The sequence below is a fragment of the Coregonus lavaretus genome, assembly GCF_964263955.1.
Source record: "Coregonus lavaretus genome assembly, chromosome: 24".
NCBI classification, from domain to species: Eukaryota; Metazoa; Chordata; class Actinopteri; order Salmoniformes; family Salmonidae; genus Coregonus; species Coregonus lavaretus.
The window spans coordinates 33659976-33682964 of NC_140011.1; the positions used below are offsets into that span (position 1 = coordinate 33659976).

Genomic DNA, 22989 nt, shown 5'->3' on the forward strand with positions numbered 1-22989 from the left:
TACTTTACTACATTCCTAAAGAAAAGAATGTACTTTTTACTCCATACATTTCCCCTGACACCCAAAAGTACTCGTTACATTTTGACAGGAAAATGGTCCAAAATTGGTCTCCTGAGTGGCGCAGTGGTCTAAGGCACTGCATCGCAGTGCTAACTGTGCCACTAGAGATCCTGGTTCGAATCCAGGCTCTGTCGCAGCTGGCTGCGACCGGGAGACTCATGGGCGGCGCACAATTGGCCCAGCGTCGTCCAGGGTAGGGGAGGGAATGGCCGGCAGGGATGTAGCTCAGTTGATAGAGCATGGCGTTTGCAACGCCAGGGTTGTGGGTTCGTTTCCCACGGGGGGCCAGTATAAAAAAAATATATATATGTATTCACTAACTGTAAGTCGCTCTGGATAAGAGCGTCTGCTAAATGACTAAAATGTAAATGTAATTCATATTCAAGAGAACATCCCTGGTCATCCCTACTGCCTCTGATCTGGCAGACTCACTAAACACAAATGCTTTGTTTGTAAATTATGTCTGAGTGTTGGAGTGTGCCCCTGGCTCTCCATTTTATTTTTAATTGTGCCGTCTGGTTTGCCTAAAATAAGGAATTTGAAATGGTTTATACTTTTACTTTTACTTTTGATACTTAAGTACATTTTAGCAATTCCATTTACTTTTAATACTTCAGTATATTTAAAACCAAATACTTTTAGAGTTTTACTCAAGTAGTATTTTATTGGTTGACTTTCACTTTTACTTGAGTCATTTTCTATTAAGGTATCTTTACTTTTACTCAAGTAAGACAATTTAGTACTTTTTCCACCACTGCCCCTTTGGCTCAACTTACCCCATTCTCCCCTACTGCTAGATTTTACACAGTCAAATGTGACAAATAACTACATTTTTAAGAAAGAACTGAGAACAGTCATATTTTACACACACATGAAGGTACCCATAAGCAATAATTTCTAGTGAAAAAAGAAATGTGAAAAATGTGTGGATACAGCGTTTTGGAAATAAACTCTTCATGTACATGTAACCGGTGTGAAATGGCTAGCTAGTTAGCGGTGCGCACTAGTAGCGTTTCAATCGGTGACGTCACTCGCTCTGACCTTGAAGTAGTTGTTTCCCTTGCTCTGCGAGGGCCGCGGCTTTTGTAGAGCGACGGGTAACGGTGCTTCGAGGGTGACTGTTGTCGAAGTGTGCAGAGGGTCCCTGGTTCAAGCCCAGGTAGGGGCGAGGAGAGGGACGGAAGCAAGACTGTTACATTGGTGCCGTGACCCGGATCACTGGTTGCTGCGGAAAAGGAGGAGGTCAAAAGGGGGGTGAGTGTAACCGGTGTGAAATGGCTAGCTAGTTAGCGGTGCGCGCTAGTAGCGTTTCAATCGGTGACGTCACTCGCTCTGAGACCTTGAAGTAGTTGTTTCCCTTGCTCTGCAAGGGCTGTGGCTTTTGTGGAGCGACGGGTAACGGTGCTTCGAGGGTGACTGTTGTCGATGTGTGCAGAGGGTCCCTGGTTCAAGCCCAGGTAGGGGCGAGGAGAGGGACGGAAGCGAGACTGTTACATACAGATATATTACGCATCTTTCTACATTTCCATTGGCTGAATAGTTCTAGGTGCTGACATGTCTTACTGACTTTTCCTGATGTTTTATCACAACTTCACTTTGGCTCTCTGACACACTCTCTCTCTTTCCTCGCACTCTACCTTTCATTCCCCATCCCCTGTCTCTCGCTCCATCAGGCAAACTGTATCCCCTTGGAAATTATCTCTCTTCTCTCTCAGTCCCTCAATAATTAACACCAAGGTTCTATGCTTGTCTGCTCTCAGCAAACCTCAGGAGGACATGAGAGAGAGAAGGAACGAGAGAGAGAGAGAGAGAGAGAGAGAGAGAGAGAGAGAGAGAGGGGGGGGGGGGACAAGGAAAGAGAGATGTAGGGATGATGTACTTTTCACTCCTACTCTAAAAGCACAGGTACATGACCAGCAACCATCAAGGCATTACTGAAACTAGTATTGTTGATAAAGTACATGCTCCATCAATAGAAACATCAGTTTAAATTCTGATCACTTTCCCTCTGAACAGAGAATACTCATTCTGTCTCCATCAGTGAGTTAGCTTGAAAAATATATACGGTCGGAATTGAATGTGTATGGGTTGGTAAAACTGCATGTTACTAGAAAGCCTGTACTGCCTGTGAATGTGACATAATTATGACATTTCTGAGGCACTTCAAGAGTCTGGGTCACAAATGGAAACAGAAATCTATACTTACTTGTATTCTATATTCAATTGGCCACAGTAACGCCAGGAACTGAAACAGAACTCGCTATGAAAAATATGGTCACAGCCACTGACAATGACCATCGCAAACATTGAAATAATGTCACTGTACTGTGTTCACAGGCGGGTGATAAACTGAGCCTGCAGTGCAAAATCGCATAGGTACTGCCTCCTAGATATCAGTCCTGAAAAAGAGCAGCATGCTCTTAGATGCCTCTTCAATGAGTTGACCTACTATCTTACTGGCACATTACAGAGCACCACACAGCTCTCCCCAGAGAGACCACCATGCCAGTGTACACTATTCCCACCACTGGGCTCCAAAGATAAACTCCCAGCAGCGAAATCAAACAAATGCATCTGCCAATGCAACAGTGTATCTGCTGTAGCAAAATATAGCATGATGAAAGGCAAGCACAATCAATCTTGAAAAAGTGGAAATCTTATTTTGTCTAGAGGCAGTTTGTTTGAAATTGTTTGTTGATCTATCGGCAAAATTAAGTTGACAGGCTAAGAGAAGTATAAGCGAGAAGGTCAAAGAGAAACAGAAGCGTGGGAGGGGGTGGAGGAGGAGAAGGAGGAGGAGGAGGAGGAGGAGGAGGAGGAGGAGGAGGAGGAGGAGGAGGAGAGTGATGGTTTTGATGATTAGGAATTAGTAGTGCAGATATATCACTGGTATTGATCAGTGCACAGCTAGGCACTTAACAGCCCCCCCACCCCACACACACACATTCACACACCAGCACAACACCCCAAAGAGAACTGAGTCAACACTCAGATATAAATGAATATTTAAATACGGGACACTTCACACCATAAATTACACTTGCATGACACACAAAGGAAGTTGCTGACGCACAGATGCATCACACATACTATATTTCTCTCTCTCTCTCTCTCGCTCTCTCTCTCTCTCTCGCTCTCTCTCTCTCTCTCGCGCTCGCTCTCTCTCGCGCTCGCTCTCTCTCGCTCTCTCTCTCTCTCTCTCTCCCTCTCTCTCTCTCTCTCTTTCTCTTTCTCTCTCTCTCTTTATTTCTCTCTCTCTTTCTCTCTCTCTTTCTCTTTTATCTCTCTCTTTCTCTCTCTCTTTCTCTTTTATCTCTCTCATACATACAAATATTGTGAAACCACAAAACACAGCTACAAATAGAGCTGTTGTTGAAAGAGGGCCCACTCCCAGTATATGTTTTCATTCATCGCTAATGCACATTTATATGACGGTGTGCCCTATCAGACACACCATCACCATTGCACCTCCGGCAGAGCCATTTGTAGATACCACCAGTATGCATGCTAAAAGGACAGGATAACATGAAAGAGCAAAGGGGGGGGAGCAGAGCAAACCACACAGTAACTGTGGCGTACATGAAGACAGCTCATGCATCATTGATCACACTTGCACTAATTTACACTATTCATGCAGAGGTTGATATTCACTATCATCAACCCTGGTTGTACAACTGACTAGGTATCCCCCTTTCCCTTTCCTTTCCTGCTGTCTTTACAGCGTGTCCTTTAGGAACATCACCACAGTGTCCTAACCACGGTCATTAAAGGTCCCTGGACAGGGAGGAAGGGTGTTACAGTAATCAAGAACCCCTGGCCATCCACATAATTGCAGTACCTTTGCCAGCCAATCAGCGACTAGTGTATCTGGTGCTCTGATTGGATGCCCAGCCTCTGTAGCCCTCCACCCCCATGGTGAACACTTCCCAATCACAACCCCAGATGAGATGTAGAGTGGGATACATGAAAGAGATGGAAATAAACGGACTGACGTCATCCTTTATCTACTGTCGTCCTTTTGATGTGGTCTTTGCATGGCCACCTTGTCCACTATGGACCCTTTGTAAGAAATGAACAATGGTAACCCAGGTAGCAGAGAGGAGATAGTGAGATTATCCACAGATGGTTACTACTATATAACATCAACGGGCAATATCACTATCATTATTACAGTGTCAGTGGAATAATAATGATCATTATTTGTATTTGGCTTTGAAGTTATGCTCATGTATAGTTCAAAAAGCCCATGCGGAGACTCACAGATGTAGGATCTTAATTTGACCTATACTGTCACAGCAAAATAATCCTGCAGCGACAGGATTTTACCGTTTAGTCCATAATGTTGCTTGATCGGTGGTAAGGCTATCGGCTGGCCAAAAGTAGGCTACATGAGAAGTGCAATACTGTTAATATAACCGTGTGTTAGTGTGGGTTTTCAGTGAATTTATGTAAATCACGAAGCTCATCTGCAACAAAAGAGTGATCAAATTAAGATCCTACATCTGTGCAATATGAGGTTTGCTGAGATTCAAACCTACATGAGTCCAAAGACTAGGCTGGGGCAGCAGGTAGCCTCGTGGTTAAGAGCGTTGGGCCAGTAACTGAAAGGTTGCTGGTTTGAATCCCAGAGCCAACTAGGTGAAAAATATGTTGACGTGCCCCTGATTGCTACTGTAAGTCGCTCTGGATAAGAGCGTCTGCTAAATTACAAATATGTAGGTTTGAGTTGTGAATCCTTATTAAAATGATAGGCGGGCTACGTGTGTGTGTGTGCAAAAAAGAGTGGGGAGTGTGATAGAGAGGAGGAGGGACTATCCAAGCACATACACAGTCAGACACTGTTGAAAAATATTGGGGATGGAGGTAGCCATGGCAATGGCGAGGCCCAAAGTAGAGTTAATTATGGAGAGGCCTTTATTTGTCTCTGGAGGCACCTCTCTCTCTCCCTTTACTCTGTCACTGCAATACTGACAATTGGCAAAAAGGTAAGAAATTGTTAAAATGATTGAAAGAGAGAGCTAAAAAGATATACAGACAGAGAGAGGAAGATGATGGATTGACGGCTGGGAAAGGATGTGTTGAGATGCTGCTATTACCCTGGATATGGAAGACTGTCTCACAGCATGGACTAAGGGTCTGAATGTACTCAACAGTGTGCGCATTTACACAAGTTAAAGTATGCACTGTTACACTTTTATTTTCAGAAAATAAGAAAATCAGCTAAACCATGAAACTGTCTTTATTTACACTTAACTTTACTTAGATGATGCTCAAAACAATTATATTAGATGGTTGTTGTTTAGGCCCCATGTCCCAAAAATGTTCCTGCTATGATGTAAGATTCTCTCTCTCTCTCTCTCTCTCTCTCTCTCTCTCTCTCTCTCTCTCTCTCTCTCTCTCTCTCTCTCTCTCTCTCTGTCTCTCTCACTCTCTCTCCCTTGTTTACATGCCCATTGAGACTATTACCAAAATGTTCCTGCTATGATGTAAGATTTACAAGTCCTAGCCCCCTTTCTTCCATCCATCTTTTCTTCCTCCCTCTGCAGATGCTGCCACCACTCTCAGTTTAATTGCTTGCCATTGTCAATTCCACTCTTTAATTGTTCTGACATAACAGGAAGAAAAACAATTAAGTGCCATAGCCAATCTTTATCTCTGTATCTTCTTCTCTATGCTGCAAAGAGAAACAAACAAATGCAAAAAGTGAGGGAAAGAAAGAGAGGGAGGCAAATAAGAGAAAAATGCATTTATATAATCACTCAGGCTGATGTATCTGAACATCTCCCAATTGGACTACATACAGTGCATTCGGAAAGTATTCAGACCCCTTGACTTTTTCCACATTTTGTTACGTTACAGCCTTATTCTAAAATTGATTAAATTGTTTTATCCCCCCTCATCAATCTTCACACAATACCCCATAATGACAAAGCAAAAACAGGTTATTATAATTTTTTGCACATTTATTAAAAATATAAAACTGAAATATTACATGTACATAAGTATTCAGACCCTTTACTCAGTACTTTGTTGAAGCACCTTTGGCAGCAATTACAGCCTTGAGTCTTCTTGGGTATGACGCTACAAGCTTGGCACACCTGTATTTGGGGAGTTTCTCCCATTCTTCTCCGCAGATCCTCTCAAGTTCTGTCAGGTTGGATGGGGAGCGTCGCTGCACAGCTATTTTCAGGTCTCTCCAGAGATGTTCGATCGTGTTCAAGTCCGGGCTCTGGCTGAGCCACTCAAGGACATTCAGAGACTTGTCCCGAAGCCACTCCTGCATTGTCTTGGCTGTGTGCTTAGGGTCGTTGTCCTGTTGGAAGGTGAACCTTTGCCCCAGTCTGAGGTCCTGAGCATGTTTTCATCAAGGATCTCTGTACTTTGCTCCGTTCATCTTTCCCTCGATCCTGACTAGTCTCACAGTCCCTGCCGCTGGAAAACATCCCCACAGCATGATGCTGCCACCACCATGCTTAACCGTAGGGATGGTGCCAGTTTTCCTCCAGACGTGACGCTTGGCATTCAGGCCAAAGAGTTCAATCTTGGTTTCATCAGACCAGACAATCTTGTTTCTCATGGTCTGAGAGTCCTTTAGGTACCCTTTGGCAAACTCCAAGCGGGATGTCATGTGCCTTTTACTGAGGAGTGGCTTCCGTCTGGCCACTACCATAAAGGCCTGATTGGTGGAGTGCTGCAGAGATGGTTGTCCTTCTGTAAGGTTCTCCCATCTCCACAGAGGAACTCTGGAGCTCTGTCAGAGTGACCATCCTGATTGCTCAGTTTGGCCGGGCGGCCAGCTCTAGGAAGAGTCTTGGTGGTTCCAAACTTCTTCCATTTAAGAATGATGGAGGCCACTGTGTTCTTGGGGACCTTCAATGCTGCAGAAATGTTTTGGTACACTTCCCCAGATCTGTGCCTCGACACAATCCTGTCTCGGAGCTCTACAGACAATTCCTTCGACCTCATGGCTTGGTTTTTGCTCTGACATGCACTGTAAACTGTGGGACCTTATATAGACAGGTGTGTGCCTTTCCAAATCATGTCCAATCAATTGAATTTACCACAGGTGGACTCCAATCAAGTTGTAGAAACATCTCAAGGATGATCAATGGAAACAGGATGCACCTGAGCTCAATTTTGAATCTCATAGCAAAGGGTCTCATAGCAAAGGTATTTCTGTTTTTTATTTTTTATGAATGTGCAACATTTTCTAAAAACCGGTTTTCGCTTTGTCATTATGGGGTATTGTGTGTAGATTGATGAGAAAAAAAAAGTTATTTCATCCATTTTAGAATAAGGCTGTAACATAACAAAATGTGGAAAAAGTCAAGGGGTCTGAATACTTTCCCAATGCACTGTACTAGGCAAGCCTATGACATACTCTATCTACATACTAACAGTAGGTGCTTGCAGCACATATACAGTTAATCATTCATATGCTATGGGTACATTTTACATTGGTTACATTCAGGGTTGGGGAGAAACGGATTACATGTAATTGTAGCTTGTAATCAGTTACGTTACCACCTAAAATATTGTAATCAGATTCCAGACACTCAATGATTACTTCTTGGATTACTTTTATATTCAGAAAGGATGTTTGTGAAAGAATACATTATGACACCTTTCTGTTTTCTCAATTATATTATATTCACTATGAGACCACTATGATGACACACCAAATGCGTTTGATGGATCTTTTTTGTCTTCTTCTAATGCATCTTAAGTCGAAAGTTATCCAAAAGTAACTGAAAGTAATCCGATTATGTCACTGAGTTTGGGTCAGTTCAAAAGTTACGTTACTGATTACAATTTTGGACAGGTAACTAGTAACTGTAATGGATTACATTTAGAGAGTAACCTACCCAACCCTGGTTACATTTGACTTGTAATATAGATGGGCATCCAGAGGAGAATTGTAAATTAGGTGTATCACTCTAGGTTACAACAGCCAACAACTCAAACACATTTTCAAAGCTTTATAATGGAGGAACACTTAAATGACATTCACTGATACAGTTTCCCATTGTGACTCTAATTTGTCATAAATGGTTAAAACCAAGTTCCTCATACTTTATTTGAATTTTATGTACCCACCAGAGCATTCCATCCGACTAACTCTAATTCTATGCATATTAAATCCCTAAAACTGTATGAGTGTAGTATTGAGAATGTATGTGCGTTGATCTTGTCATATGTGTTTAATCTCTAAATGTTATTATTGCATTTTAATGTTGCATAACAATGCTGTGTTGTAATTATTCATGGAATATCTGATGACGCTATATTATAGGAAATGAGTCATAGACTACAGCAGCAACAGTATGCTATGCAATATGCCCTAAGGACATTTTAGGAATGCTATCTTATCTCCAGACAAATTGCATCAAAATTGCCCTCTCTCAAGTTGAAGGCAGTCACACTGTCTGGGCTGGAGGGAAAGATTGCCTCTGCACCTCATCCAATCACACTGTGTGATAAAATAGAAAACCAGCCCATCTACCATTGGCGATGTATCAGGTAATAAAACATTGACTTAACTGTAAAAATATATATAAAATCAAAAACATTGTTCTGAGCATGCTGCTACCTGTGGGGTTCACAACACACACGTTGCTGTGCAGTCTATTATCTGCCTAAAAACGTCATCCTGTGATATTTATGCAAAAAGATAAGCATTTATGTCAATCATGTTTATGTCAATACGTTGCAGTCAATGAGAAAATATGAGTGTCACAGGGTTGAAGATTACACTGAGTATACCAAACATTAGGATCACCTTCCTAGTATTGAGTTGCAAGCAGGGAGGCAAGCAGGGAGGCAAGCAGGCAGGCAGACAGACAGGACACACAAAAGGCAGACAGACAGGGACGCAGGCAGGCAGGCAGGACATAAACCTAACCCTAACCCTAACCCTAGCCTAACCCTGACCCTGACCCTAACCCAGCTTAATGTCCACATCCTGGCTCAACCCTAAACCCTAACCCTAGCTTCATGTCCACTTCCGGCTCAACCCTAACTCCAACCTCAACACTAAGGGTTAGGGTTAAGGTTGAGCTGAGCCAAGATGTGGAGGGTTAGGGTTAGGGTTAGTGTTGATCCAAGATGTGGAGACGAACCTAGGGTTAGGGTTATGGTTAGGGTTGAGCCGGGATGTGGATATGAAGCTAGGGTTAGGGTTAGGGTCAGGTTTAGGGTTGAGGTTAGAGTAAGGTTTGAGCAGGGATGTGGACATGAAGCTAGGGTTGGGGTTAGGGTTAGGTTTAGGGTTGAGTTTAAAGTTTGCCTGCCTGTCTCTCTGTCTGTCTGTGAGTGGGTCTATCTAGGCGAGAGATGGAGGTGGGAGCGAGGAGGGAGAGAGGAGGGAGAAAGTGCGAAATGGGAGAGAGAGAGAGAGAGAGAGAGAGAGAGAGAGAGAGAGAGAGAGAGAGAGAGAGAGAGAGAGAGAGAGAGAGAGAGAGAGAGAGAGACTTTTTGACTTTTTGTCTATGTACTGACATAAGCATCAACCATGTGACACTCATCTTTTCCCATTGACTGCAATATATTGATGTGAAGTTTCAATTGGTTAACACAAATCTTTCCCCATTGAATGCAATGTATTGACATAACCATCATATGTTGTGAAACTTATCTTTTTACAAAAACATCACAGGATGACGTTTTCCAATGATATCATGTTGTGCTGTGAGGCTAAACCCACCCTGTGAGCCAAACAGTCTTAGGTGTTCTGAGGTCCACCCCAATCAGTGGACTGCAACAGATGTTCAACCTCTCCGTTAACCTAGAAAACACCCTGTTCCAGCTTTGACTGACCGCCATGTTAGTGAATCTATCATCCACATTCATCATCCAAAATGGCCCTGTCCTGTTCCAATACTCTCAAACTGCACTCTTCCCTTCTTAAGCTCTTCCTCTCTTTCTTGTTGTAGGCTAATTACTGATCTGACATGACTAGATGGTTGAAAGCTATGCCTACAATGTGAAGTTAGTATTTTATTATTTTGAAAGGAAAATAGGGCATTGTGGTTAGAATGAACAAGATATTATGGTGTGCATGTTTTCAATTAGTGTATTTTTTGTAATTTCCTTCTGAAAACAGCAGACGCAAACTTTACTCAAGTACACACACTTAAATAAATAATCTACACTCTAAAAATTAGGGGTTCAACAAGGGTTCTTCTAAGATCCTCAAAGATCTTTGAATAACCGTAGGGTTCCTGGCACTGAAAATGGCCCCAAAAAGGTTCTTCCATGAACCCCATAGGAGGTGGGGTTCATCGAGGGACCTCCTTAGTTGGTGGGGGTTCTTGCAGGAACCTAAATGCCCAACTGAAACATTTGGATTTGAAAGGACAGCAGGTACAGGCACTTAACTGAAAAATGTAAAGATCTCCTCAATTTAAGGTAAGGTTTGTCCCTTGTATGATCTAAATTGATATTGTTTTATGATGATACCATCTATCTTTTCATATTTGTGCAAATCTTTCTAAAACAGAAAATGGACACAATTCCACAGATATCAATCAACAAAGAGGTATGAATATGTAGGCTATAAGAATATGTTGAAGGCTATCTGTATTGGGGGCAGATGACTGAACTGCTCACTTTTGTGTCTGCAGGTATAGAGACAAGGAGGCATACAAAGGTATGTCAATTGGTATTGGTATGTTATGCAGATCACATTTACTATCCTCCTTCCTTAACTCTAAATGGCATATTATTATTTATTATTATTATTAACTCTTCAATGAATATTCCATAGGCCTCTACATTATGGACAAGGTATATGTATGAAAACCATTATCAAAACAGTTTTATTTCATTCACGTTCACCACAAAAAAACAAGATATGAATTCTGTTGTGTGCATGTTTTGTTAATCATCTGTATAATTACTATTTTTTGGATTCACAGACTTCACCCTCCCTACACCTCTGATGAATATAACAGGAAACCTGTTCAATCATCATGCACTGCAAAACCATTCTGGCTATGGATACGGAGAACATCAACATGCAGGAGGATATACCCATTGGACTTGGGGCTCTGCTGGGAGTTTACCTCATATTTTGATTTTTTATTCTGCTTTGCCACTAAAATCATAATAAACACTGAGAACTAAAATATTGTGTTGTTGTTGTTATTGTTATTATTGTTATGTGTATTATTATTATTAATAATAATAATAGGGGAGGGGAGGGGAGGGTTGTTAAAAAATTAACCCCAAAAGTTTATTCAAAAGGTTATTTGAGGATCCATTAAAAGGGTTCTTCCAAGAACTTAAAGGGGTTCCCCCACAGTTTCAATTTGAAGATCCCCTAAAGGATACTCCAGGAACCTTTTCTTTTTAGAGTGTAGGTCTATGTGAGAGAAAAAAAGACTAGATATGGGAATGATTAACCACATTTGACATGTATTTTCATGTTAGAGAGAGAGAGAGAGAGAGAGAGAGACATCGAGAGAGAGCGAGAGAGAGAGAGAGAGAGAGAGAGAGAGAGAGAGAGAGAGAGAGACATCGAGAGAGAGAGAGACATCGAGAGAGAGCGAGAGGTCACATCTCTTTTCAGGCACATAAAAAGTCCCCTCTCTCCTTTGACCACCCAATCCTCGCAACAGCAGTCAGTCTCACTTGCTTTCCTTCAGCACCCCTTCCATCCTATTCTCACGCTTTATATCCCCGAAACCCTTACCAGCTAGCGTCAGCGCCAATGGTCAGTGCATAGAGATGAAGAGGGTAAATACATCACGTTTCAGTACAATTTAGGCTATGCCTTCGAAAAATTGCGGGTCCTGAGAATTTAGAGGAAAATGAAATAGGGAGTGAAGATGGATAATGATTAATCACAAATTCTTATAACCTAACGCACAAGTTGATCAGAGCGGTCCAGCTGTCTTGGCATAGCCTATTTAATTTATTTCGGTTATGATTGCACATTTACTGTAGGCTATGTCGCAGCGGGAGGATATTTGAAAAGCGCAGAGGGATGTAGGTTGCTAAGAGAGAGAGAGCTAGAGAGACTTGGCAGCACATTATTATAATGATGGTGAGTGACTGATCCACACTTGACGCTGGCGACTTAATTTGGAACTACAAGCAAGGGCGATTTTGTAGTTTCGTCTGCTTCTGGAGGGCATCGGGACGAACCTGCAAATTGCCTGAACAACGCTCTGAGAGGCGCAAGAAAGAAAGCCTTGGAGAAAAAGACGACTGTAAAGGCGGTAAGGTGAATGTTGATCGTTTTGCCAGGGGAGGATTGTTAGTAGCCTAGCTATTGCACTTATTTAATTGTGCATCAGTTTGGGTGAGGCTTGCTTGCACACAGTCTTGACAAGTCAAAGCTACGGTCTTGATAAAGTAGGCTAGGCTACTAAATGCACAAATGCAGTAAATGTGGTGAGCCACTTGGTTTCGCATTTTACCAAAACAAATCAAGCGATTTTTTCAAAACGTATGCTTGTTCCATTGACTAACTAAATAATTATACCAGAGGATCAATTGATGGAAGCATTTTCGATTTCAAATTCACGCACACCTAAATAGCCTATAGAACGTTTAAATTACATTTAATTTTGCCTATACAGGGGGTAATGGCCGCACGAACAAGTTGGGATAGTGGAGAGCGGTTACTTACCTGTGTGTGACAAATTCTGCTTGTGTGTTTATGTTTGCGCGTTTTTTTTATTTATTAATGCGGCACATTAGCAGAGAAGACAGTCAACCAGGGTGCTGTAACCCTTGGTGACGATGAAGTTGGTTGTGGCACACATTTTCTGTGATACTGTTGTATTCTTTTAGGCACTCTCCCCTCTATGACAGGCCCTATGGGGGTACCAGTAAAGGTTGAAAGGCTCGACGACCTGGCACATAGCACCTTTAGAATATCCCACTTACAAGTGTTCAGGCCAGCAACAGCCCAAATATAAATATTTCAATTGCTTGACTAAACCAACTAACTGAAATATCAATGTGTAATGATGATAAATACCATTGGAATATAAGCCTTAGGGCTATCCCTTGGATTCTGCAGACTCACTTGTGGTTTAAAGATTACAGCCCATATATATACTACATTACCAAAAGTATGTGGACACCTGCTCATTGAACATCTCATTCCAAAATCATGGGCATTAAAATGGATTAGGCCCCCCCTTGCTGCTATAACATCCTCCACTCTTCTGGGAAGGCTTTCCACTAGATGTTGGAACATTGCTGCAGGGACTTGCTTCCATTCAGCCACAAGAGCATTAATGAGGTCGGGCACTGATGTTGGGCAATTAGGCCTGGCTCGCAGTCGGCGTTCCAATTCATCCCAAAGGTGTTCGATGGGGTTGAGGTCAGGGCTCTGTGCAGGCCAGTCAAGTTCTTCCACACTGTTCTCGACAAACCATTTCTGTATGGACCTTGCTTTGTGCACACGGGCATTGTCATGCTGAAAGAGGAAAGGGCCTTCCCCAAACTGTTGCCACAAAGTTGGAACACAGAATCGTCTAGAATGTCATTGTATGCTGTAGCATTAAGATGTATCTTCACTGGAACTAAGGGGCCTAGCCCGAACCATGAAAAACAGCCCCAGACCATTATTCCTCCTCTACCAAATTTTACAGTTGGCACTATGCATTAGTCTGTTGGACTGCCAGATAGTGAAGCGTGATTCATCACTCCATAGAACGCGTTTCCACTGCTCCAGAGTCCAATGGCTGCGAGCTTTACACCACTCCAGTCGACGCTTGGCATTGCGCATGGTGATTTTAGGTTTGTGTGCGGCTGCTCAGCCATGGAAACCCATTTCATGAAGCTCCAGACAAACAGTTATTGTGCTGACGTTGCTTCCAGAGGCAGCTCTTCAGTAAGGCCATTCTACGGCCAATGTTTGTCTATGGAGATTGCATGGTGGTGTGCTTGGTTTTATACACATGTTAGCAACGAGTGTGGCTGAAATAGCCAAATCCACTAATTTGAAGGGGTGTCCACATACTTTTGTATATATAATGTATTTCAGCCTCACACCATATATCCTCTGCTCAGTGTCAGTCCCACCTAGGGTGGCAAAATTCCAGTAACTTTCCCAAAATTCCCCAGTTTTCCAGAAATCCCAGTTGAATACTTCCTGGATTAGGGATGGAATAAGCAGAAAATCCAAGATTCCGCCACCGGGAATTCTGGAAAACCTGGGAATTTTGGGAAAGTTATCGGACTTTTGCAACCCTAGTCCCACCCCTTTACTCAAAAACGTGTGTTATTTCCTACAGCAACACATCTGGGAGATTGACTGACACTGGCCCCAACAGGTTTAGCTTTGGAAAACAGGGATACATACAGGCCATCGAGGAACTCATTCTTTGTGAGATTGCTTTTCCTTGACATTTTTACGTGGTGTGTGGTGAGAGCTTAGGTTGTTCTTAAGGTTTTCCATCACAACAGAGCAGCTCTAAATGCCTGTAGATGTATTAGTTGCAGTGTAATGATTTTTCTAGTCTTTTTGAGGCTGAATTCCCCCATGAGCCCCTTCTCTCTACTGGACCCCCATCAGCCTACCTTCTCCATTTCTCTCATTCTCATTTGCTCTATGTCCTTCCCTCTCTCCTCTCTCTCCCTTTACTTCTGTCTGTTCCTCCATAGATGGTCACTTGCATCATTTATGGCTGTTGGAGGATGGTAAATTCCCCAGGTATTGACAATGGCTTAAGTATAGCACCTCATCCATTGAGTGGCAGAACAGCAGGCACCATTATGAGCGATCAATCACACTCTTTCCTTCCTTCCTTCGCTAAATGGAGTATACTAGAATGGGGCTGGAGGCACGCAGGAATGAATGAATCGCTTTGGGAATGGGTCTTGATTTTTCATGCAAATGTACCTTTCTTAACTCTCCGACTCTGAATATAAATTCCTCCCATTTTAGCTCTGTTATTATGGCTGACTTTTCCTGGTGTCATTTGGGGCTATTAGAGAATCCTGGAATTTTCTATTTATACAGAGAGTGGAACCACATTTATTCTTGGACAGTTTATCCTTATTAATCAGTGAAGTCATCTGAATATGGGCACTTTAACGGAGAGAGGTTGAACACGAAGTTCCCCATGCAAACACAGTGATGCAAATGTGTGCATAATGAATGATAGCATATTATATTTAAATGTCACTGAGTCCCTCTGCATACATGAACATAGCTGACACTTTAATCAGCATCTGCATTTACCAGTACTATGATATGCTAATTACATTACTACTCAATGTTCAGTATTGTTAGTGTGGGACCGCTATTGGATGAACTTCATTGTGATACCGGATGCTGTTGCTCTGGGTATAAAGATCAGGGGTTTCTGGGATATCTCTTCAGTTTAGGGTTTGGTGCCATAACAGGTGCCAGCTCTCTGTTCACGTGATTTCTCCTTCTATTTTATTTGTCCCCTGAAGTTGTGTAGCTTGCTCTAATTAAACCTTGAGACATATCTGAAGTCGCAGTGTCCATGGATAATAATTCCTTACCACGTACTTACATTAGCATTAGCAGTAATAGGCAGTTGCAACTTTCTGTCAAACTATTCTCCCCCCTTTCTCTCTCTTCCTCTCATAATCTCTTCCCTATTTTTATCTGTTGTGAATGTTCTCTCTGTCTGTCTGTCTGTCTGTCTGTCTGTCTGTCTGTCTGTCTGTCTGTCTGTCTGTCTGTCTGTCTGTCTGTCTGTCTGTCTCTCTCTCTACTATCTGCCTCTGAGTAGCCATGTTGCTGATGTCATCAGGAAGGTGAAAAATGAGAGGAAAGAGAGAACGAGAGATTTAGGGTTTGTGTCTTCACATTGACACCCCTCCCTCTATCCCTCTCTTCTCTTCTCCTCCATCCTCAATCCTCTTCTCTCACTCAGTGACAGCTGGCAGCCAGTAGGGCACAGTGGACATGCCAGCACAAGTACAGACATTTGCCAACTCCCAGAGACATACACATAGAACATAACTAATTCATACACAGCTCTCTATCGCTCACTCACTCTCCTTTTTCTCACACACTCAAACTGTACACACTTAATGGAGCATACATATATGTATTACGTACATGCGGTCATGTATGCAGTCAGAGTTCACAATAAATACACTGCACCCTATTGAGCAACTGTATTATAGTAACTGGATTCAGTACTCTAATTATTGATAAAGTGCACTCAGTATATTAAGACCACACTGGCTGAGCCGAGTGTCTCCTTCCTATAAAGCCCCGACATTAGAGAGTACAGTCGATTTGAATCCCTGCTCTCCTGGTCTAGCCCTTTAGAGCATTGACCCCATTAATTCAACAACTTACACAAGGAACACATGCTCAGATCACTTTAGAATGGTACAGACCATTCTGTACAGCATGTAGTATCTCAGGTCCTTTAAGTCGAACAGTAAAGCTCCTTTTAGGTTATTCCTTAGATATAGTTAATTGGTCCAGGAAAGTCACATGAGACTTTTGAAGAATGCACAATTACTGTTGATTAAGGGTAGGATTAAAAACAGAACCTGCTGTTGGTTGTTTATTTTTAATTGGTGTGTCACACTTACAGTTCTTCAGATCGCTGCGCTGGTTTTAAGAAGACTTTCGGAAGATATATAGTGTTGCTAATGAAAATGAGTGGGGTTTTGTTTTCTGTGCATTACAATGACCAAACCATCACTACTGCTGCGGAGGTGAGAATATATTTCCATAATTAGCCTAAATGCATATCAGCGGTGCATGTTGGCCTGAAGTGGAAATTCTGCATTTTACTCTGAAACCCTCAAGTGTTTTGAGACTAGATAAGAAGAAATACTGTATAATGGCATACTATTTTAGATGCTCCCGAGTGACCACAAAAAGTAAGAGGAAGACATTTAAACAATAAGGCCCGAGGAGGTTTGGTATATGGCTAGTGCCTTGCAAAAGTATTCATCCCCCTTGGCGTTTTTCCTATTTTGTTGCATTACAACCTGTAATTTAAATGGATTTTTATTTGGATTTCATGTAATGGACATACACAAAATAGTCCAAATTGGTGAAGTGAAATGAAAAAAATTACTTGTTTCAAAAAAGTCTAAAACATAAATAACGGAAAAGTGGTGCGTGCTTATGTATTCACCCCCTTTGCTATGAAGCCCCTAAATAAGATCTGGTGCAACCAATTACCTTCAGAAGTCACATAATTAGTTAAATAAAGTCCACCTGTGTGCAATCTAAGTGTCACATGATCTCAGTATATATACACCTATTCTGAAAGGCCCAGAGTCTGCAACACCACTAATCAAGGGGCTCTCCAAACAGGTCAGGGACAAAGTTGTGGAGAAGTACAGATCAGGGTTGGGTTATAAAAAAATATCAGAAACTTTGAACATCCCACAGAGCACCATTTAAATCCATTATTTAAAAAATGGAAAGAATATGGCACCACAACAAACCTGCCAAGAGAGGGCCGCCCACCAAAACTCACGGCCAGGCAAGGAGGGCATTAATCAGAGAGGCAACAAAGACACCAAAGATAACCCTGAAGGAGCTGCAAAGCTCCACAGCGGAGATTGGAGTATCTGTCCATAGGACCACTTTAAGCCGTACACTCCACAGAGCTGGGCTTTACGGATGAGTGGCCAGAAAAAAGCCATTGCTTAAAAAGAAAATAAGCAAACGCGTTTGGTGTTCGCCAAATGCCATGTGGGAGACTCCCCAAACATATGGAAGAAGGTACTCTGGTCAGATTAGACTAAAATTAAGCTTTTTGGCCATCAAGGAAAACGCTATGTCTGGCGGAAACCCAACACCTCTCATCACCCCGAGAACACCATCCCCACAGTGAAGCATGGTGGTGGCAGCATCATGCTGTGGGGATGTTTTTCATCGGCAGGGACTGGGAAACTGGTCAGAATTTGAAGGAATGATGGATTGCGCTAAATACAGGGTGAATAGTTATGCACTCTCAAGTTTTCTGTTTTTTTGTCTTCTTTTTTGTTTGTTTGTTTGTTATTTTGCATCTTCAAAGTGGTAGGCATGTTGTGTAAATCAAATGAAACAAACCCACAAAAAGTCAATTTTAATTCCAGGTTGTAAGGCAACAAAATAGGAAAAATGCCAAGGGGGGTGAATACTTTCGCAAGCCACTGTACCACGGCTAAGGGCTATTCTTAAGCACGACACAACGCGGAGTGCTAGGACACAGCCCTTAGCCGTGGTATATTGGCCATATATCACAAACCCCCGAGGTGCCTTATTGCTATTATAAAGTAAAAATACATGTTTTGTTATACCCATGGTATACGGTCTGATATACCATGGCTGTTAGCTAATCATTATTCAAGGCTCGAACCACCCAGTTTATAATTATTGATATAACACAGCAACATAATAGACCTTTACTAACCTGTTGCTCACACAAAAACCAAGAAGCAAAGCTCAATAACATGTTTTTTTCAGATTTGTAAAAGATTTGTAACAAACAGCTAGCCTACAGAATGATTTAACGACATAACAGGAAAAGAGGAACTGAACGTTCAGTTATTAGGACCAGCTGGAATCATTTCAGGCAGAATTTCCTCAAGCCCCATAATTTATCTGAAGTGATCAACACCTGGAGTAAAGTACTTCAAATCAAACTGAGCTTGCTGCCATAAAGCACACATGAATACAGTTGCAAGTTTCATTGAACAAACCCGCAGACAACTCTGGAAAGGTATTGATAAGGAATGATCTCCACAGACTGTCTGGTTCTGATCATTATATTTCATCAACTCTTCATGGCAAGATTTTAATATCACAATTCTGACAGACTGTTGATTCAGATTCCCAGAGATATGTTCAGCCCTCTTCCACAAATGGGACCTGACATTTGGGTTGGTTTGATGTTAGTGAGGGGGCTGGAGGGGCTTAACCACAGTATTAAAAACATGGATCTGATCTCTCTGGGCTTTCTGGAGGGCTGGGTTACAGACCTCTCCACCAGATTATGAAAGTACAGATGCCAGCCATTGCAAACACATGAGATTATGGCTACACAAATGTAGAGTGGCAGCAGACAAGATTATAGTACAAGATTAGGCCCATGCATGTGCCCACACATAAATGGATATGTATGCTCTCTCTCTCTCTCTCTTCCTCTCCTCTCCTCTCCTCTCCTCTCCTCTCCTCTCCTCTCCTCTCCTCTCCTCTCCTCTCCTCTCCTCTCCTCTCCTCTCCTCTCCTCTCCTCTCCTCTCCTCTCCTCTCCTCTCACTCACTCACACACATTAATACAAAAAAATTGTTACAGTTGTGCCCAGAAACACACCCACGTGAGTTCCCACTTGTAAAACGCACACACACACATAAACACATACACTCAATAGCTATGTGTAATCTGGGATTATTACAGTACAGAGAGGCAGTGCTTGTCCGACACTTCATATTAAAGCCACCACACAATGCAGCAGCAGATTAGAGGGAGGCAGAAATAAAAATAAAAAGTAGAGGACAGGATCAAGCTGAAGATGAACATGGAGGGATGAGAGAGGAGATACAGTGATGAAGAGAAAGAGGGAGAGAGAGAGAGAGAGAGAGAGAGAGAGAGAGAGAGAGAGAGAGAGAGAGAGAGAGAGAGAGAGAGAGAGAGAGAGAGAGAGAGAGAGAGAGAGAGAGAGAGAGAGAGAGAGAGAGAGAGAGAGAGAGAGAGAGAGAGAGAGAGGGAGGATTTAACAGGGCTGTGTGTAAATGTGAGACAGTTTGCATGCCTTCCAGCTGCACTATCAGATGGATATCATTGTGACCGCAATTTTTATCATCAACACTAATTAATGACAGGCGAGCTGGCATGTTTGCGCTAATTTGGCTTGCTTGGCTTTCAGATGTTGTGAGTTGCTTTTCAAGGATTTTGTCCCCTGAGGCTTCCGTTACCTCTACTCCTCTGGGGAACTACAGGTTTTTGGGTTAAAAACATAGATCAAATGCTGATGTTTACAACGCTGACAGATCAACACTCAAAGGTTGTGTTCATAAAACTCTTATATTTACGATGTCTTTATTTTCTTATTTTTTCTAAGTGGTAGATAATAGTTATGTATTCCCCTGTGCCTGGTTATAAAGTATCTGGGAAAGAAGCATGCATTCATCCAATCACAAAGTGAATTTTCCTGTACTCATAAATAAGTTGAGCAGTGTAGAATAATGGTTTCTTGGATTCCATCAGTTACCCTCTATAGCTGGTTATTTCTCAACCATTTTCCAGAGAGACCCATTCTGAGCCGCAGTTTGAGGATATGACAGTAGACTGAGTGTAGACTAGAGAGCTATTCCGAGGTAACTGAGCCCACATCCCGTCCAGCTGTTTTCCCCCTGAGACATCTGTGTGTGGATTACCTCAAATTACGCCCTTCATCTGAACCCTAAATAAATTATACCCACAATTGTGTTTTACTTGCCATATGGGGATATTTTCTCTACCAACCGACCAATCAATCATTCCTTCAATTCAACCCCTCGATCAATCATGTTTTAGTGGATGATGTGTGTTAAGCAGCAGACGAGCCGTCACAGGGAGCTTAACGTAATGAGATAAGGCAGGGGACCGCACCTAATTGGATTACATTAGTAGATCGTATTCACAACAACAAAGAAAGGCCTGAATGAAATAAGTCCCATTCAAATACGGTTTGTTGTGAAGATGAGACTGGATCAGGTGCAGGTGGATGGCCTTCCGGAAAGCAGCGCCGGGAGGCGTATGTGTGTGTGGCAAGTAGAAACAGGCCCATGTGCACACAGACCTGTCCCTCCTGCAGCTTCGACAGGTTCATTCCTCTCTCCCTCCCTCCCTCCATCCCATCCCAAATTCTTTCCTGCCATTTAGAAATAATCTCTGTGCTTCAGGCTCTCTCGTCATCTCTATGCTTCAGGCTCTCTCGTCTCGTTTGTGAAATTAACTATGATGATCAGTTGTGCAGAAAATGTCGCAGAAGGGTTCAAATTGAGTTCTGTGGCACTGTTATGTCTCCTGGATGTTTTTTTTTGCTCTCTGTCACGTATAGCCGGAGTGAAATTTGGACCAGGCTTGGGAATGAAACGTCCCACCACTAATTATTTATTTATCAGTCTAGTGTGTTTCCATACTAGAGGTCTTCACGGAACCACATGTACCCGAGACCCGATCTGGGACCCGAGCGGATCCGGATCCATAATTCTAAATAATGTCACGGGTTTGTGTCGGATCCGATATGATTTCATCATATATTCTGCTGCTCTTGCTTTTCACGAGTGGCGCGTGGCGCGTGTAGCTTGTTGTTGGCCAATCATGAGTCATCAAAGCGGCAATAGGCTACAGTCATAGAGCCTCGCTCCGTGTGTGGCAAAAGTTAGGAGATATCTAATCAATGGAAAATGGAATCAATATGCTGGATTTAAAAGTTAAAGGAGAAGGATAGGCTGGAACGACCAAGAGCCAACAGGTAGTCTGCTACTTAATATTCTGAATGGAGTTGTTGTTATTTGTAACTGTAGGATGAGAAAGCGCATGCACTGCAGCCTCAGTTAGCCTAGCTAGCTAATGTTAGCTATCTTAACTAGCTTCTCCCCGTTTGATGCAGTCAAGAGTTACAGCGTAATAATATTTGATGATAAATAGATAGCTATGGCAGCTATTAGTCTACTATAGCGCGAGTCTCTTGCTCCCTCCTCCCAGGGTCACTCGCACACAGTATGGCCCCTTCCCGCCTGCTAGAACTGCACTTCTCTCCATCCTCTCGCGCTTTATCAGCTCTGGTTAATAAAGTAGCTTAAAAAATTAATTTTCTGCTGCTTCACTCACTTGGATCGGATCGGACCGTGTCTGGATCCGACCAGGTCTATACGGAAGGGGTCTAGTTGTCCTCGGGTCCGTTCGGAATGGGTCTCTCTATTTTAAAAATGTATTTATGCATAACGGGTCAGGGTTGGAAAGCCCCAGGTCCATTTCGGAACGGGTCCAATACCCACTGGGCACACACTGGTTGAATCAACGTTGTTTCCACGTCGTTTCAATTAAATTACGTTGAACCAACGTGGAATAGACGTGGGATTGACATCTGTGCCCATTGGGTAGTAGTTTGGATGCTGCATTTCTGTTAATACTCTAATACAAAGGTTCCAGTGTGTAGTCAGGTTCAGGTGAATACTATTGTCACACTGAGAGATGCATTGGTAAAAACCAAAGTGGATCACCAGAATACCTATGAGAGCGTATTGTACAGGCCTGTCACTGTGCAGCTCATCTTGCTGAGGTGGGAGGAGGTGGTGTCACTATAGCGAGCGTCTTTTCTCAATTTTACAGAAATAATACAGAGTGCCACCAGAATTCTTGATATACAATTTTCCAAAGTGTCAGACAGCTTACAGGCTTCAGTGGAGGACTCATAGGCAGCCATATGAGTGTGAATTTGTTCCAGCGTACATGCTGTCTGAAAAAAATAAAATAAGGGAATCTTCGAGAAACATACGAAGTTGTCTCAACGTTGAAGTGAAGTTATTGCCTTTGTGGCGGTGTTATTAAGGGAGTGGGTTTATGACTAGCAGCTTTTCAAGAGCTAAAGGAAGAGCTGCGCTCACTTTCAATTGTAAAATCTGCAATATAGGCCTAGCTAATGGAATATTGCCTTGTGGTCAGTGTGGGAAAGGACCCACAAGACGAAAGCTGACACAAAGAGAGAGAGAGAAAGTGTGTGTGTGTGTTGGGGTGGAGTGGAGTGGGGGCTTGTTGGAGTCGACCACAGAGAGAAAAGGAATTGAAAGAGAAATAGGAGAGCAAAGGGAGCGAAACAAGAGACAGATGGAGAGTGACAAAAAGTCAATCAAGTGGGCGTGTGGAGACTGAGGTTTCAGAAGTATTAGGGATGTTTTAAGGAGACTGAGGTTTCAGAAGCATTAGGGATGTTTTAAGTCAGAGAGAGAGAGAAAGAATCAGGACCTCGAGAATTAAACGGGGAC

The 22989-nt window shown here is 42.6% G+C and overlaps 1 long non-coding RNA gene across 4 annotated transcripts in view; it reads right to left on the reverse strand.

Moving 5' to 3' along the window:
* Positions 1 to 22989, reverse strand: part of LOC311100188 — a 73209-nt gene that overhangs the window by 30192 nt on the left and 20028 nt on the right. For 2 of the 4 annotated variants that reach the window (XR_014609802.1, XR_014609803.1), the window contains one exon: positions 5447 to 5734. The exons of the other annotated variants lie outside the window; for them this stretch is intronic. This is a non-coding gene — a long non-coding RNA (uncharacterized lncRNA). Of the gene's footprint in view, positions 1 to 5446; positions 5735 to 22989 lie in introns of those variants that run through there. 4 annotated transcript variants of the gene reach the window in all.